Source organism: Pempheris klunzingeri, chromosome 3 (assembly GCF_042242105.1).
Source record: "Pempheris klunzingeri isolate RE-2024b chromosome 3, fPemKlu1.hap1, whole genome shotgun sequence".
NCBI lineage: Eukaryota > Metazoa > Chordata > Actinopteri > Acropomatiformes > Pempheridae > Pempheris > Pempheris klunzingeri.
In genome coordinates, this window is record NC_092014.1 from 9136791 (window position 1) to 9156011 (window position 19221).

A 19221-nucleotide genomic window follows, 5' to 3' on the forward strand; every position below is an offset into this window, starting at 1 on the left:
TCAGTGGTTGCTACTAGCAACAGTGGATTAACCTAAAACCAATTATGACAGAATATTCGTTGTACAACAATGAGCTACAAAAACTTTCCCTATACAAATATTCAAGCAATTGTGCCACTAGGATACAAGATCATAAACGTATCTATAAATGACAGGTATTCTGACAAAATGCATAAATTATGTATCAATTATTATGAATCATTTCTTCACTATTTTGTATGCTTTTGACCCCTTTTCATTCTCCCATGCATATAGCATACACATACATATAGCCTACAGTTATGTTTGTCTCTTAGGATATGACCGCAGTGTGTCCATGGTGCAGCAAATAGAAAGCTGAGCTCTATGTCTGCCAAATAGTGAGCCTGGATTATACAGGCCAATGCCAGTTTTGCTCACCGCCTGGTGGGATCCTGGTTTAAACTCACCATCATTCCCTGCCAGGCTCATACCTTCCTGCGTCACCACCCTGTGGAGCAGAGCGCAGACCTGAGCCACGCTGTCACTGCAGCTTGTCAGAAAGCAGGGCAAACAGTAGTCCTGGGCAGACTGGGGATGAGTTAACCCACTTTTCAACTACAGTAGCCTAATTTCTGCAGCCAGTGCAACAGTCTATCTTTGTCACACTTTATAAGCGCTAAACAGCTAGTTTTTAAAGGCCAATCAGGAATTTTGTGACCATACAATTTTGTGGCAAACTCACATAGGTCACTCGTAAATTAAATAATTAGCGATTTGTATATCTACTGATCATAATTCAAAATTTTAGCCACTTTTACCCTAATGTAAAAATAAATAAATAACAACACCACAAAAACAAACACTAGTAACTTTTTAGTGGATGGGTTATGTTACTTCATTTATTATTCCTCATTTGGATCCTAATTTGCCTCCACAAAGTGTCTAAATAAATAAATAATAAAAGAAAGTAAAATTGAATAGCAATGTAAAGGCAAACATTATCTGTCTAGCAGACAGACCAGTAAATATGAGACATTATTTTCTGGCATTAAAAGATATGTCAGTCAATGTAAGAGAGATACCAGGTTACGTTTTTGTATTTTGGTGGTGACCCTTGTTTTTACAATCTCACACACTGTGTGTATCAGGAAGGAAGCTTGGTTTTAAATGACTAAAAACTAGATAATGTAAATGACCTCATCTGTGTATGAGCCAATGTTTTATTAATCTGTTCATTCTTTTTTGATTACCTCATTTCATTCAAATCAATGTAAATGCAACAGCAATGAGTTTCCAACCTCTTAGGACTTCCTCAAACCCAAAGCCAGCTGTGTTGGATGCATTGTTTGAGCAGCCTTTGAGGGAGGAAGTTGCTTAGCAGAAAGCAAATAGCAGTACTCTTCCCCCGGCCGAGGGAAATCCTGTACAGAATGACAAAGCAGAAAATCCCTCAATGACAAGAATCCCTCTCTCCGAAATGAAAATAACAATCGGGGTGGCGATAAGGCTTAAGCCTCCTCTGAATGTTTCTTCTGCTACTTTTGGTAAGCTACTAATATAATTCAGTTTATGAGGGATTTGGGGAATAATTCTCCTGAGGCATTTGTATGAAAAATCACTTAGCAAAACAATCCACTTGTAAGGAAACAATGCAAAGCGTGTGATCAGTTGCAAAGCTCTGCTGGTAGCAGGCCAAAATCACATGCTATATATGTATAGGCTAAGTGTTTGAGAACTGAAAGAACATCGTTTTGCTATGATACTGTACATCTTTGTAAATGAGATAATTAAAAATTGATATACACTATATATCGAGTCTACTCATCCTGAATTTAGTGAGGTGGTATTACTGAAGTGTGCCACATAGATCCTCATCACTCAGAAGCAAAAACCGTCTTATGACAGAGAGTAAACAAAATGCATCTGGAGATTTGAAAAAAACAAAAACTATTAGTCGCTAAAGCAGGGGTGTCCAAACTACGGCCCGCGGGCCAACTGCGCAGGAAATTCTAAAAATGTATTGTAATGCAGCCCACACATGGAACTTGCACTGGACTGTATTGTACTTCTTAGTCTCACCACTAGGTGGAGCAACTGTTTTGAACGAGGCAGCTTCTCTATAAAATGAGTAATCGAAGAAGAAATTTGCTACAGGTGACCCAAAATGGCAGAATTAAGGAAACGTAAGAGAGCAAGTTAGTGTAGAAAGTTTCAGACGCGGTGTGTGATGAGAGCATAGCTAATAACTAATGAAGATCACTTTTGCATTACGGAGGAACTGCTTGATCTTAGCAGTCTAAACAGCACCACGACGGGTGAGGATGTTTTTGAAGCTGTGCCAGATGCAGTTGGCATGATGGGACTTAAATGGGACGAGCTGTGTGGAGGTACAACGGATGGGGCTCCAGCTGGGACAGGGGAGAGCAAAGGAATGGCCTCTACAGTGTCCGCCGAGGGGCAAGAAAGTTGAGGTAAGGCTGTTAATTCGAGCACCAGGGCTCTAGCACAGACTATTTCAAGCTTCCCTCTCTGATGCTGATGCTGATGCTGGTGCTGGTGCTGGGGGCGGGGGGGCTCTACCATTCTCATGTGCGCTGGCTAAGTCGTGGCTCTGTGCTGCAGCGGTTTTATTCCCTGAGATCAGAAATTGACCAGTTTTGAAGAGAGAAGGACCTCTTCATGAGCTCAGTGACCCTCTCTGGTTGGCATTTTTAGTGGATCTCACTGATCACCTTAACACACTGAACAAGAGCCTACAAGGCAAAGACCAGCTTGTATCACAACTAATAAATGAAAGCCCACTAATGGAAAGGCGTTTTTTTATTTTCTTGAATCATATTCAGTTATCAAGCAGAATTTACCTACATTTGATTGATTTTGCCAACTTTAATCCACTAGAGGTGAGGCAATATACATCACCTCTAGTGGATTAAAGTTAGCAATATAACTCACTTTTAGTGAGTGGCCCAGCCCTTTGTATGTTTTTCTGTATGTGGCCCTCAGTTTGGACACCCCTGCTCTAAAGGTACTGACGGGCAGCGCGTATGGGTGTGTGTTATTTTCATAGTAGGCACCAGGTGCCACAACAGTCACACAATTTTAAATTAATGTGTTATTTAAGATGAGAATATGGCTTTGGGGTCAAAGGTCAAGAGAGAGGAAAGGCCGCAGCTGGAAAGAGGTCAGTGTTGCACAGCCAACACATCCCATAGACATCACAGCCAGAACTCCAGTGACCATTTTGAATCCCAGCTTGTGTGTGTGTGTGGATGCATAAACATAAAATCTGACAAAAGAGAGTGTTGGTCAATACAAAACCCCAACATAGAATTATTGTGTTATTATGACCACTTTAAAAGAATAAATCCTCCAATTAGCCTCTAAATCCATAAATGGTTGTTTTATTTTCATGAGGTCAGGGTAAAAGTCATTTCTATCTGATCTAGTAGAGAAAGAGAAAAAAAAAAAAACACTAGCGCCCTCTAGTGTTACTGTGCACGCCGCACCAAGATTCTCAACTAAAAGGTAAAGATTCAAAACTTTTAACTGTTGGTAATCACACCATGTTTTAGAGAAACTACATGTGATTTTTGAGGGATGATATGACAGCGCAGAGATACAGAGGCAATGAAAGGCATCACCCTGGTTAGTTTAGGTGCATTCTGGTGACAGACCAATACTGGTATAGTGACTAAAAGTGTCCAATACATAATATAATATGCATGGAAACCCCTGCATATATATGTATCCCAGAAATAAGACCTCAGAGGAGAAACCCAGAGGACAAAAGCCAATTAGCAGCATTTATAAGTACCAGTAATGCAAGTTAGGTCAATTTGTCTCCTATTTTATATCTGCGTATAAGAGAAAAACAAATATATCTAAATGATCAAAGCCTGAACTGCAAATAAAACTATCAAAACCTCCCTTTAGCATTGATTTCAAAGGTCCCATCCACTTTAAGTTCAAATCATACCACATTTTTGTGTCTCCTGTTTTCCATGATATTGTTAGTTTGTACACAGAGCCCACCACCTCTGGTAGGATCATAATGTCTTGGAATATCGGAGGTAAAGGTGGAAAATGAATAGAATATGTACAGTATCTACATGTTAGATTACACCTATCATTAAAAACCACAGTTGTTGTGTATTAGAATCATGCTGTCACTGTTAGAATCAGTGGCTCTTTAGAGTGTGTTTACACGAAGCACAATTTCATGCACTTTTATTAAGGTGCACAAAATGTGCCACAATCATTTAATAAATGGACAAAAAACAATCATCCTCAGCCATGACCCTTGGAAACTTTTATGGGGATGATAAAAATGTGAGGGTCACACACTGCCACTGTAATTTCTCCAAGTAAATCTCCTGCCATGGGAAAGCAATATGTTCTCCAGAAAATAATGAGAAGCCAGGAAACATTTTCTACCTTTGTTATTTACCAGGTAGTTTGCCGACAGCAAAAATACATTCACACAGCAGGGATTCATAAGCCTGGGCATGATCAAAGACAAGGGTGTCGGGTGATGTGTGCCAGCCACAGCTTTTGTGGAAACCTTCTGAAATGAACCTAGCCCTCCTAAGACAAATTAAATTACAGCGGGTCACTTCAGGTTTTACACCATTTGGCAGCAGTGACTCTGAGGAGCCATGCTTTCCCACAATGACCCAATTCTCTCACATTCTGTTAAAAGGTAGAGTAGCCGATGTTGCTGCCAGGTCGGCTAGCATGACGCTGTAAGCGAGCACAGGCTGCGTAAGAAGTGAAAAAGAAGAGTCGAGTAGGAATTCCTCATTTTATTTTCCCACATTTTGCAGTGCTAAAGCCTCATATAAAGTGGAATGATTTACATTTCCTGTATTGGCCATAACTGTTACTGCGTTGTATACTTTAGTTGTAACAGATTCAGGCTGTTGGAGAGGAAAAAACTAAAACTTTATGTTGCAGGAGGGCATTTACAAACCGGACATGTAGTCAAATCTGTAGTGAAATGGCTTTAGGACATGAATTAGTAGGACCTTGGGTGGTCCAGCTGACACACATTTCAACCCATAGCCAGCCAGAAGCAGAAAATAACTACTTAATGGCACCAAGCATGTAGTCTCCCCACTTATGGTCAAAAGTGAAGTATTTCAGTCTTTGTGTTTTTGTAAATTTTTTATATGTATTTTTTACATATGTATGTAGTGCAATTATTGCTGACTGATGTTCAGCGTACTTCTATGTTTCAAAGTAGAATTTTAAGACCCTAATTAATTTAGGCCAAAAAGTAATGAATGTAGTTATCTAGAAAATAACATGTACAATACAGTATGTTGGTGACCTGGGTCATTTTGTAAGACACCTCACTCAAAATTCCAACAGTGTCATTTGTATTCATATCAAAAACCACTGTACATGTATAATTTACTGTCCCTCCAGGTGTTACAGGCTTCTACTTAGAGGCCCAAAAAGTTCACTCTTACTATCGGTAAAGATTGTAATATTTGATTGTCAATAAGTAAATTAAATTGAAAGAAGCCCAACATTATGCAACAAGAGACATGCATAAAAATATTTCTCTAACTCAAAAATATTAAAATAAAATATTTCTCAAAATTAATAGGTCATGGTATATAGTTGCATTACAGAAGTACTATATTGTTGTAGTTAATACAGTCAAACATCACTTTGCATGTCTGACCACTAGATGGAGGTGTTACACTTATTTTTCACTGCTGCTGCACTGCTCAGTTCAAACTGGGTGACTTATTTTCCAGGATAAATATCCATACTATTGAAATATAGTATGATCATTTTTTTGTATTCCAGGTAAAGGAGCAGATGCTTTTTGTCGACTTGTTAAGATTGACTTAAAAGAGATGCATCCGTTGAATGAGCACCAAATCCTACATCACCTTCACTGACAGCAACACAGAGTACTTGATTCAGAGACAGACTCCCCGTATGATGACCTCAGAGTAATAAACATGGATGAGAGAAGCAATTGGAATAGAAATAAAAATAACAGCAAAGGCAAGGAGGAAGGTGGGATTTTTCTTGAAGAACAAATTAGAGTGTACAGGAGGTAGAATAGAGTGTGGAGAAGGGGGGATATGATTCAGTGAGGCGAGGATGACATGAGGTATTTCTTGAAAAGATGAGTTTTCAGACTCCAAAAGAAAGTGGGGCATTACTGGAGAGGGAAAAAAAAATCTCTCTGCCATCAGGGAAAAGACCAGAATGGCGATGAATAGACTCCAGAAAAGAGAGAGCTGAATGACTGGTCAAAAAAGTAAAAACAAAATCAAAGTTTGATTGGTTTAATCCTGTGAGTTCGCTGTTGTATAATTGTACTTTAAACAGGAAAGCATGTATTGCACACGTTTCTGTCTATATTTGCCCACACAGAATTCTATCAAACCACCCACCTTCAAACCACCTCACTGCTCTTCTGTGTCAATATACCTTTTGGCCTGGACCTGGCATGAAACACTCCTCTCTCAGTGAGTAGTTCCGACAGCAGAAAGACACGTCTCTGACCAATGACATACTCTGCGAGTCCTCAAAACATGTAGACATTAATAGCAACTGTTAATCTGTCAGAGCCAATGCTGGTAGATTGTGTTTGGAGAGGTCATCACATTGAACTGTCAAAACTAATGGAGGCTGACACATGTCAGAGCAACGCATTGCTTGGGCCTGATCTCATCCAAGACATCCTGCTCCTACTCTGAGAAATCACTGGCCCCGTGGCTTTATGGTTGTGAGAGGCTGCATTTAACAACCCATCAAAGGCACAAGTACTGTAAACACTGGCATTGATCTGGTATTATCATAAGGTATTGGCTTACTGGATGGTGCAGGAGGTGCACCATGAGGAATGAAAATATTTGATCCTGAACATGTTATTTCTTGTGCTTTAAAGCAAAACATAGAGACAAGGAAAAATGTTAGTACCATTTTCTAATAAGCCACCCTTTATATTGGGTTTGTACAGTAAGTAGTAACTGCTGACTTTATTAATGGTTAACAAATAATTAACATATCATTTACATATAGGCCATTAATAAGAGCACGTTTTCAGTGGCCAGATTAAGAAAAATCGTTTTGCATGTTGTTTGTCCTGTCTATTTGGTAAGAACGTAACTGTTGGTAAATTTCTCATCCTATAATAAGCCATCAAGACTGTGGTTATAAATGGTAATAAGTTATTAATAAAGGATTTTCACAATCCACCTTAGTGATGAATTAAAGAGCCAAAAAAACTATGTCTGCAAACATAATTTTTCATATCAGTGGCATTTATGAAGCATTAGCAAATGCTTTATTAACCACCAATAAAGCCATTAATTACAATCTATAAACCTTTAATAGAGAATGCCTCATTAGAAAGTGGTATATTAATGTTAATGTCATCACTACGTCTGTAACTCATTTGGTAATTTGGATTTTTTTCACATAAATAGAAGGGTGAAGTGTTCCTTAATGAGCTGACAAAATTTGCCTACTTCTTGAGTTAAATAAACCTTTAGAAACGAACTGAGTTAACCGAAATTTCTTTGTCGTAAAGCTAAAAACAGGACTGTCTCGTATCTCAGGAAAAGTGAAGGGAGTCACAAACCTGCAATATAAATAATAATGGTGTATCCAACTATCTGTGTGGAGAGGACTGACTCTTTACGTGTCGATGACTCTATTGCAAGTATTAACTGCGCTAACCGCCCTCAATACAACAATTACCCAATGTGAACTGTGATGCACAGTTAAACCGGTCACTGCATGTCACCAAAGCTCTGGCATAAAATTCACAGAGATGTGTCAGAAATTAGCATTGTGAGCAGTTGGGCATTGACGGTTGTCTTTCACTGTGAATATCAACCACGGTGCTGGTGAATAAGTCTTTTCTCATCTAATCTTGTCACAAACTCCTACAGACCACTTTGATGTCAGAGCCAGTCTGTAAGTTCACGCTTCCATATGAGCGTGTCTGCTGTTGAATATACAGCTGCTGGACTGAAAGGCTCCCTGTAAACCTTATGATACAGTGCATAGTGATACTTGTTGATGAATGAATCGTCACAGCAATGAGGTCCAGTCACGGTGTGGAGTGAGTGAGCTTTGATGACACATTTTCTGTGGATTTTGGTTTTTTAAAGGAAGACGCTGACCTGCTAAAATAATCCTCTGTCCATCATTTAACAGTTTTAAACTAAATACTTTCAAAGTGTTACTATAGCAGAACATAAACAATGTGATATATTGCTATAAAATAAACATTATAAAGGAAAAAAAGCTGTAGAGTTAGCTTTTCTTTTACCAGATCCCTGATCCCTAAGAAGATTTTGGTGTTGTTTAAATGCTGTCACATAGTATTATGGAACACATACAGTCAACCAACAAAAACTGCATGGAAGAGAATACAATTTAAAGTTGGTAGGTTTAGGCAGGATTGGAAAATTGTATTTAGGATACCGAGACATGAAATAGACACAAAACACAAAAATATTACAACAATTAGTAAAATAATTCTAGTAAATAATTAGTAAAATAATATTAAAAAAGGCAATTACAATACTACACTTTACACTCACCCCAACATACAAGATTTTTATATTATTTAAATGCTATCACATATGGTTATAAAATACAAATACACCCACACTGCCAGTATATACCTTCAGCCCACCAAGCTATTTGTTGATAGTCAGCAGCACCTTCATTCCAGTGTTTGTAGCACCGGTAAGTTGCTGAATGTTAAGTGAAACTTGTGTCTGAGAGGCATAAAACACAGCGAGAAATACCTACATGATGACTGTGGAAAGACAAGTCTCTGTTAAACCTTTTCTGACAATTGTAGTACGTGTGCTGGACCCCACAAGCAAACGTCGCTGCACCAAAGGAGGCAGGAAGTACAATCAATAGATGGCACTGTTTCCCAGGCCCTGGCCCTCAACCTCAGGTAGCACCACTTCAAAACTCTCTCTCTCTCTCTCTCTCTCTCTCTCTCTCTCTCTGTGTCTCTCTCTCTTTCTCTCTCTGTCTAGAACCCACTTCACTAAAATGTTGAACAGACTCTTGGCCAAAGTATACCTGGAGCCATTTCAAGCAGAATCCTCCATGGGATCAAACATCATTGCACTTATTGTATCAAAATATAACTGAGGATGGGATAACTGTGTGGGATGAGACAGATGGTGGTGGTCATAATGTAATATATATATACAAGGTTAAAGGCAGATTCATGTGCAGTAAAATGTGTGATTTTGGATTATGGGGATAAGGAAAATGTTCGATGTCACAGTGAAGACAGGTTTCTAAACATATAAAGCATACATTGTGATTCTATCTTCTGTATAGTGTGTATATAATTACACATAGTTTTACGTACAGTCTATGATCTGCAGCAATCTCAACATATCATGTATGGCCAGGTGGAGTGTATATCGCCACAATCTTCACTTAAATTGGTTTTTCTCTTGGCGAGAAGACTGTCATTCTCAGCATACCACCACATTCGAGGCAGTCAAACCATAACATTATAGGTCTGCTGTCGCTGCCAGTTTTGCATATATTCTCTTTCCTATAATTACATTCAAAAGTATGTTTTACAAAGTTTGAACTAGGACACAGAGTGAAACAATATCAAAGGTCCTGAGAACTTGATTTCTAAATCAGTCCCCACGTGGACGTCAAAGTTCAAACACGTTTTGTTATCATAAAAGATTTCTGTATTTGTGTTTTTCATCTGTGCCGTTCTCACTGGTTTGAAGTGGGCTCACAGTATGTAAAATATGTGTCACATACTTCTGAGGATGCAGTAATATCAGGTGTTGCAATATTTGAATATTTCAACATCCACATGACTGGACCTGTTGTGAAGTTGTTTGCTTACGTTTCCATTTTTGCCAGCAACTTCTGACGGTAATAAATACATATTATGTATAACATATAAACTTTCATTGTTTATATATTCATCACATTTGATAGTAAAGGTTGCAGAGAAATACCAGAGGTTTCCAGAGGTTTTAACTTCTCAAGAAGTCTGTATTTGCAAAACATGGCAGTTAATACAGATCCCCAGAGCAAATAGGTCTAGTGGCTGACCATTCATAAACTAACAGATGTATTTCATGAAAACCCATAATTCTCAAATACAAATTTGAATGTAACAAGAGTACACAAGAAGAGAAGGAAAGCATATCAATTTTTTCTGTAAATTAGTAAATATTTTTCGATTTGTGTGTGTGCCATCTTACTGAAGACATATTCTAGGCTGTGTATGGAGATAAGATATTGATCATTTCATGCTGATAGGATTGTTGCCCTGCCTTTCTACAAAGTCAAACTACCACCAGCTGATTGTCTGTTGCTTTGTTGTAAGGATCTGGCTTGAAACTTCCAGTCAGAAATAAGATTAATTAGAGTGCTTCGTGGTGTTGTTTGATTAATTATAACATTGATCACAGAATGTGAAAGTGTGGAGAGAGAGGCAGAGTGAAGCTTGATTGATGAGTCAATGTGATACCAGGGAAAACCACTTGAGCTCATGATATTCTCTCTTAAACCTTGAAGCTCACCAGCTGCTTCTTTTTTTTTTTTGCCTTAAGTGCACAAACACAATGTGTGCTCAGTGTCCTTTTGTTCCTCATTGTTTCCATGAAATACAAGAATAACAGGGTTTCAAATAGCGTAGCACCCACTTGGTTCACATGGGGCTACCTTCTTCGTGCAAGTTACACCTGGAGCATGAGACAATCACAGGGGTTGCTAGGTAACGGATCTCCTCATGGTCTCTGCTGTGAGCTTCCAGAGAACCAAGCTTTGCTCAGTGAATCATTCCCTACACTTGATACAGGAGTGAGTATGACAATGAGTGGACTATGTACAGTAGAAATCCTCTGTGTGTGTGTGTGTGTGTGTGTGTGTGTGTGTCTTTTCACTGTGGGTAAAGTTGCATGTCAGTACTCCCAGAATATATGCCTTTTTCACAGAAGACATTTTGACATGTCACAGTAAGGAAAGTACGTTTATATAATAAAATAAATGGCTGAATTTCATTTAACTGCCTTAATTTCAGGGCTCTGCTATTGTGCATGCTGACTCAGTGTCACATTGTCATGGCTCACTGGGAACTGAACAGAGTGATTGCTAATGCTATTGGTAGCACGTATGCTTTTCCTACTGTGACAAGTGAAATGATCTGCTGTCCAAAAGGCCTACTGCATAAACCACCAGTGTGTGGATGTTTGACCAGCCCTCACTTCTACAAAAGGCTTCGCATTCCACCTTGTACAGTTAATATGAGAACCATGTTAGAAAAACAGCTGCCTGTTTAAAATTTCAGCAGGTATGGGGCAGCATCAGCATTCATTTGAAGTCATACTTCTGGTGACCTGGTGAATTCAAGGCCAGGAGCTAGTGACTTTAAAAGTATGATAAGATATATGTGACTTTTAAATCCCTGTTTTCATCTCTGACTGTATAAATGCTAGTTGCTCCACTGTGTTCACCAGTTAGCCACTAACCTCGCCTGTCTGCTGTTTGGTGCTGGACAGGCTGCATATAGGTGGTTTAATAGAGATTGTGCTTGAACAGTTGACCACGCTGATGAGAATGCAGAGACTGAACCAGAGCAGCACATTTACAGGCTGTAAAACCAAAACAATTTACTGAAAGACCCTAAAAAGCTCCAGCTGCAGAGTTGAGTGAAAATTCTCATTGGGTTTGTCACATGAAGTAAAACTTTCACATTACAAATAGCTATCTGACCCACTGTTCATATCAAATTTTACTGATTAGTGTAGCTTAATTTAGTTTCAATAATAGGTACAATAAAGAACAGCTAAATCTGTTTACTGGTAAAGACAAGGGTTTAGTTTAAATCATCTTTTAGAAAATCAAAGCGATCCTTAATGACTGAAGTGAACATGTTACTAAGTGTGCGTAAAATGATTTATCTGTGGCAAATCTCTCTGTGATGAGAAGATATCGGCTCTTGTTTTTGAGGAGCGCTCTCCTCTGACTAGTGAAATGAATGGTTTATTATGATGGCCTCTCCAGCTCTGCCCAATAGTGTCGTATTTCTGTCCTCATCAATTCTAGCCATCTGTTGCTCATTTCATATCTGTCCATCTGAGTTTGGCCCTGAAACCCTGCATGTTTGGAAGCTTTGGGTTAGCTTTAGAAATATTCATTTATCCATTTCAAATGTGGTTTGCCATAATCACAGAATTTCAAAGCCATGCCACATTTTAGAAAGTAATGCCACAGAATTTAATGAATGGCACAAGTTTGTAAGACTACAATTTAAAGCGTTAGCTCATCTGGATGTTCTTCCTCCACGAGATTCAGCTTCACTGCTTGTCTCTCTCTCCCTTTGCATGCATGGTGTTTTTGTCGCTTCTCTGTCTGTGTGAATGACATGCTTGAGTTTTTCCTCATGTGTGTTTGTGTAGTCTGTCCTCTTTCCAGGTCTCCGTTGTGTTGCTGAGGTCCTATCTGTTTGGCTGCACCTGGAAATTGCTCAACACCCTGCTGGAACCATATTCTTCATAATGTGTTTGCAATCTATCTATGCTACTGTCGTCCTGATTTTCCATCCTGTAATTTTACTATTACTTTGGTTTATTCTGCACACACAACATGCTGTATATTGCATGTGTGTCTGTCCTAGAAGAAAGATCTCTCCTCATTTGCTCTTCTTTTTTTCCCCATTAAAGGAAGCTTGGGAGTCTAAGGATAGAGGGTGTTGTATGCTCTACAAATTGTAGATTGTAAAGGTCCTTTAAGCAAATTTGGCATTTGGTCCACACAAATAAAACTGACTGAGTAAGTGAGGAAATATGTTACTTTGTAATTTGGGTGAATTGACTCATTATGTTTCCCCATGAAGTCCTATGCTGGAACCAGTTCTTTACATATTATGTCTAATAAATATTTCTTGCCAGTTGCCCAGTAGTTGGGGTTTAAATGAGGCACATAAGGTGATCTGGAGGACTACTGCTGATTTATTTCAGACTGGGACACTGTTGTGGTGCTACAGTTTGGCACAGCTGCTCTCATAAAATGTTTTGATACCCCCAATAAGAGTTCAGTGTTTTACTGTGATTAAATCCCCCAGGCCTGTTTGCAGTAAAAATCTCTCTCTCTCTGTCTAACTGTCTTTGTCTCTTTCTCTCTCCCTCTCTCTCTCTCCCCCTCCCACACCATCGCTGTTTGCCTCTCTGCCTCCATCGTCATTTTCATTCTCTCCCACTCTCTACCTCTAGTGACCTACACACAGGGAAACATGGGTCACTGAGTTCGAGACCATGCAGTCAGTACAACAGTCTGGTTAAAACCCTCGTAACTGTCTTGAACCGAAGTCACACCAAATAATTGTAAACACTTTTTTATGTCAAATGGCATGTCTGCATTATTGGATTTATTCATCACTTCTGCCGGGGAGCAGAGGCGATCGTATCGCCTCCGTCCGTCTGTGGTTTATTTGTCTGTGACCAAGATATTTCTACAACTTACAACTTGATTGGTCCAAAATTTGCCATGTACATTCAAGCTCCCAACAAAAAAAACACATATTGATTTTAGTGACCTTTCCACTCAACCAACATTTCAATTTTCAAATAAGTGTACCTCCTGACCCGTCAGTCATTGACATACTTTTTGCAGTACACCTTTGTGTTACCAACAGGAACAAACTTTTTTTTTTTTTTTCTGATTATGGTGACCCCCTGGCCTTTCCTCTAACACCACCATCGGGCCACAGTTTGGCTACTTTGACGAATCTATTTCTCTTTCTCATATATTTATATGTTACAATGTTGACTCTGAGAGTATGGGTTAACTTAGAAGATTGACTTTAGTGGAGACCTGCCATTTGAGTGTTGTCATAAGTTTATTTCAAACAACTTGAAAATGTGATTTAAAATGGCTATAAAGCAGTCCTACAGAGAAATGTACAAATCTGAGCAGAAATCTGCCATCCGATGTTACCTAATTCATTGTGTCAATTTGCCAGTGGTTGGCACAGTGTGCAAATAGTTTAAGATTTACTTCGGACTTGACAATGCTTATATCCTATTAGATATATTGGCTATTAGGTTTGTTTTCTGTGGAAACCTCGGTGTCACGTTGTCAGAATATTTGACCTCTTTTTTTCCTGGACTCATAATCTAAAACTATTTCCTTCTACTCATTGCACTGCCATACGGCTGACTCCGTTTAGCCCACATTTGTCCTTCGCCGATGACTGATTGTCAACCAAATGCCCTAATTGTTTAATTAGGTTGGGGCCAGGGAGCTGTGACAGCTGCGGCGTGATTCATGTATGCTGCATTTTCAGCAGCAGTAATGGGTGGTTGGCAGGTGGGGGGGTGCAAGGAGTGATGTGGCCTTTGGCAGGAGAGCTGGCATCTGTCACCCATGTCAGCATAATGGGAGTGAGAAAGGCAGTCCAAAAATGCTGCCAGGTAACCCATAGCCTCCATTTTTCACAGTGCTTGAGTTACAACAGCTCAAAACTGAATTCTTATGATTTTTTTTCGTGAGTCAGCCAATAATGTATTTGCAACTCTCTCAATGTCTGAATTTAAAGAATTGCAGCTCTAATCCATTCTGTTTGTCTTCCAAAATGTCTTTTCTTAATGTAAACATAGTATTCATGAAACGCACATTAAGGTGGCATATCCTTCATTTACTTAAGAGAACATAACACAGTGCAACTATGTAAAAACTATAATGAAAACTTAGGATCAACTATATCTCAGCATGCCATATGAATTACAAATGCTGTAACTTTTGCTTTTGTAGCCATTTTGAGTCTAAATGAGCCAACAACTGTAAAAGTCACATGCATCCCCAGAGCACCATGAGCAGACTGTGTGTAGGGCTTGTTGAAGTAAATATTAATAGACAGGCAAGAGCGCTGACTTGAATATTTCAAATCAGAGAGGCTGTGCAGTTTGACTGTCCAAGCCTGTGAGCTGCGATCCATTAGTGCTGGGTTCTCCGCTACAATCGTCCCCAGGGCAGCGGCACCAAGCGGAGTACAGTATTGTTTTGGCAATCTCTGCCGAAAGTGTTTCCTCACTGGCAACTGACAGTCCAAGGGTAATATTACTGTGGGCAGAGTTGAGCCAAAATTCGAAAGGCTTGGTATCAATAGTTTTTCTGTCATTCTCTGTCTGATGTAGGCAGGCAAACAGACACTTTTACACACACACACACACACACACACGCCTTTAAGGAATGTCGATATTGGGATAGGTGGTGGTTAAAGTAATGAAAACAATGTGGTGTGAGTTCTCCGGGAAAAATTGGCTTCTAGACCAGAGTCACTGTAGTTTTAGAGAGTGGAAAAAGTTTTCTTTTGAGGTGATATTTTGTTAATGATTGCAGACAGTATTTACTGGTAAGGGGCAGCATGGTGGTGCTGTGGTTAGCACTGTTGCCTCACAGCAAGAAGGTCCCAGGTTCGAACTCGGGGTCTTTCTGTGTGGAGTTTGCATGTTCTCCCCATGCTAGCGTGGGTTCTCTCCGGGTAGTCCGGCTTCCTCCCACAATCCAAAGACATGCACATTAGGTTAATTGGTAACTCTAAATTGCCTGTAGGTGTGAGTGTGAGAGTGAAAGGTTGTCTGTCTCTGTCTCTGTATGTGGCCCTGCGATTGGCTGGCGACCAGTCCAGGGTGTACCCCGCCTCTCGCCCGAAGTCAGCTGGGATAGGCTCCAGCTCCCCCTGCAACCCTGACGGATAAGCGGTATAGAAAATGGATGGATGGATGGATTTACTGGTAAAACAATACAAGTGAAAAAGTCATTTAGTGAAAGCAATACCAAGTAGTTTGTCTGTTGAACTGCTTTTTTGTCTTCTACAGCATACATATCTGCTCATAAATCTATGAGAAAAAACAGAAATCAAAAGGGATAAAATTACATTATTTGGTTTCATGATGGCGCCTGCTAGTTATTTGATTAATTTTACATGATATTGTTGTTGTTGTAATCATCTAGAAGATGGAGACCTTATTTTGACAGCCAATCAAATCTTGCATTAAGCAGTAACATCAGCGTTCTATCATAGGCAGAGCAGACGGTCACAGTGAGCCAGACGGCAGCCTGCTACACATCACAAGCCACATTAACTTTCCTGCTAAAATCTTCTTAAAGGCAAGGTCTGTAAAATTGTAGAAACAAACAAGAATGGCTGGATTTTGAAAGTATCCAACCAATAAAAAAAAAAAAATCCCTCCCCTCCCTTCAGGCCTTCTTTCAACCTCCCCAACAACACATGGCCCGCTGCCTGACTGCTGCTGGAGGACGACTTCACGATAGTGGAATTGTGCGCTTTGTACACAACCGCTGGCTGACAGCCTCTAAGTTTTCAGTCTGACAAATACACAACTATATTAAAGCCATAATTGTATACAAGAAGTGGATGTGGCTTCCAGGTCTGAAAAATGAAGCCAATGTACAAGTGCCTGCATTCTTTCTAATGGCAAGCAGGGGGCAAATTTGCTGGTTGTAAAAAGAAGTTTGACCTTATGGAAGTCTATGAGAAAATGACCCTACTTCTCACTTGATTAATTACCTCAGTAAACATTTTCCTAATGAGTTTATGGTCTGGTGATGTTCATTTAGTAAATTATGGCCCAGTTTAGAGGAAAATAGACAATAAAGCAGGGTATGCTTTAGGGTGGGACTACCTTGTGGCTAACCAATAAGAAACTGTCTGGTTTCAAAAATGGGCAGCACGATGCTGCGGCGGTTAGCACTGTTGCCTCAGGCCTCTGGCCGGCAGGGGGGCTTCCTCCCAGAGTCCAAAGACATGCATAGCTGTCAGGTCAATCTGGGCAACTCATGACAATCTATGCTGAACCGCAGCTTATATTTTGGCAGACCTTCCTCTGCATTTCAGGTGCAATTAGCTAATTAGCTTCAGCAATAAGTCTGCCCAGCACCATTGCCGTCAACAAATATATCAAAAATACTTCTAAAATAAGTTAAATACCCTACCTTTAAGTTTGCTGACAAAGTTTGATAAATCAGAATTTTGATCACTTGGCATCAGAACTCCACAAAACGGTGATTATCACACACGTAAATATTATGGCCTAATGGAATTAGTGCAGCTTTAAACTTGAACAGAATAATGAGATGTGTCTTCCTCATACAATTAGTGATGCCACATCAGCAAAATATTCATTGAAATTTGATGACAAACAGCCTATTATGTTGTTTAACTGAAGAATTGAATCAAGATTCACTTTAAGATTCTAGTTAGCGGCGGTCTGTAGTTTGGTTCTAATTTGACTTTAACACAACGTTTCTTACTGTAGTTCTGAGTTATTGTCTTGGTGTCTGATGTCAGCATTGTTTTGGAGATGCAAAGCATATTGAGTTAGAGAGTTTTTATTAGGAGAGATGGTGTTGCTGAATAAAGCTTTGTGTTTGACAGACTTACGGTCAGCTTTGTTAAGGTGCTGCCAGAGTTTTATGACTCTTATTTTGGAATGTAAGGGAAAGATTTCCACTTCTAGCTTGGAGCATTGCTATTTACACCAAGGACTAATTTGCTGCAGCCTTGCAAAGCCAACCTACATCTCATCATGAAAGCTGAGGTCACAAGATTTAGGTTTGCTTCAGTGAGGCTAGATTTGTAGACCTTCATCTTAAAGATTCCTGCGTTACTGCCATTAATCAATGTTTGCATGATAGATAACAACCCATACATCACTGTCGTACAGCTGTATGGATAGCAGGATAAATAGTTGGACCTGAAATTTAGCATTAAACGCACCAACACTGTTGTAGTCTATAAAACTAAAAATGTCTATACCTGGACATTAAAGTGATTTTATTATGTGTTTTACTCAGATGTGGAGTCAAAAGCAGAGTTAAAAGACTTCTCAGAAATATTAAGTGTTTCGATCTCCAATATCGATGTGAATATTTCAACTGCACACCAACATCAATCAGAACTTTCACTCCTTCTTTGTTTAAATGGCTTGATGTGCAGTTGGTCACAGTGTGGAAGTGATAGTTGGAGTAAACACTGAGCCATGGATTGATTGTATAGTCATAGTGCTGTATGATTTATAGGGCCAACTCCATATAACAACTATAACTCCCTCAGGGCAGTATGGAGCTATGGCATTCTGATACCTGAATGTAGTGTAGATTTATGGCCATACAGATTGGATATTAGACTGAGAGAAACTGTACTTGTACTTGTCGCGTGTGTCACTTTTGAGATATTTCCTCTGATTGGAAGAGCAAATTAATATCATATCACTATCACTTATTGCTACGTTTTACTGCAGATGTGCCTGAAATTTGTATGTGTTTTTGCCTCTCTATGTGCCACAGTTCTCTTCTGGTATTTTTTGATTTTATGCTCCGTGATAATTAAGACTTTGAATTTTGAAGGTATTTCAGCGTGAACAATAATTGTGATTCTCTGCAAAGAATTTTTTTTTAGAACAAGACTCATTTAGAAAGTGTCATGCAATGTCAGGAAAACCTTGCTGTGACACTGGGTCGTACAAAAAACACAAAAGGAATGAAAACAGACTCTGTCTCAGTCTCTAAAATGATTATCTATGATGCGTGTTACTGTCTTGCACAAAGACAGTATACGTGAAATTCCTTTATGCAGAGGCATACAGTGCCATAGAATACAACTTAATGTATGTCAAACAAACAGTGACAGCAAAAAAGAGATGATACACGGATCATTTCTGCTTAAACTGTGCTGTGCTTATAATAGACCATCTATTTCCCTCTGAGCCAACGCTACCAAACACAGGATATGAGGCAGTAGTCAGCCACGACCACATCGCTCCAGAAATGAAAAGTTTTGCTCCAACAGAAGGGTCGGTGCATGTGGCAGATAGTAAAAGCTCCTCTGGTATCCAAAGTATGACTTGGGTTCACGGGAAGCTCATTAACACTGCAAATCCCCTTGATCTTTTCCAATTAACTGTCCCGACCAGGACGATGTGAGACATCCAATTAACAAAGGCCAGTGGCTGACTCACCCCTCATCCCCCTGTTTCATTACCGGCAAGCCTTGGATCCGAGTCAAATTCAACAGCTGACATATGTGCTTTAACAATCTGAGGGGTGTGAGTTTGATGCATAGCAGGTCTTCTTTCTCTGTGCGGTAATTATGGAGATGGCCCCCTGTTATCGGGAGAGTCGGTTCAAGGTCTCACTCAGGCACCAAGGGGTAACATGTAAGAATCAATAATGAAATGGGGGATGATTAGAGAT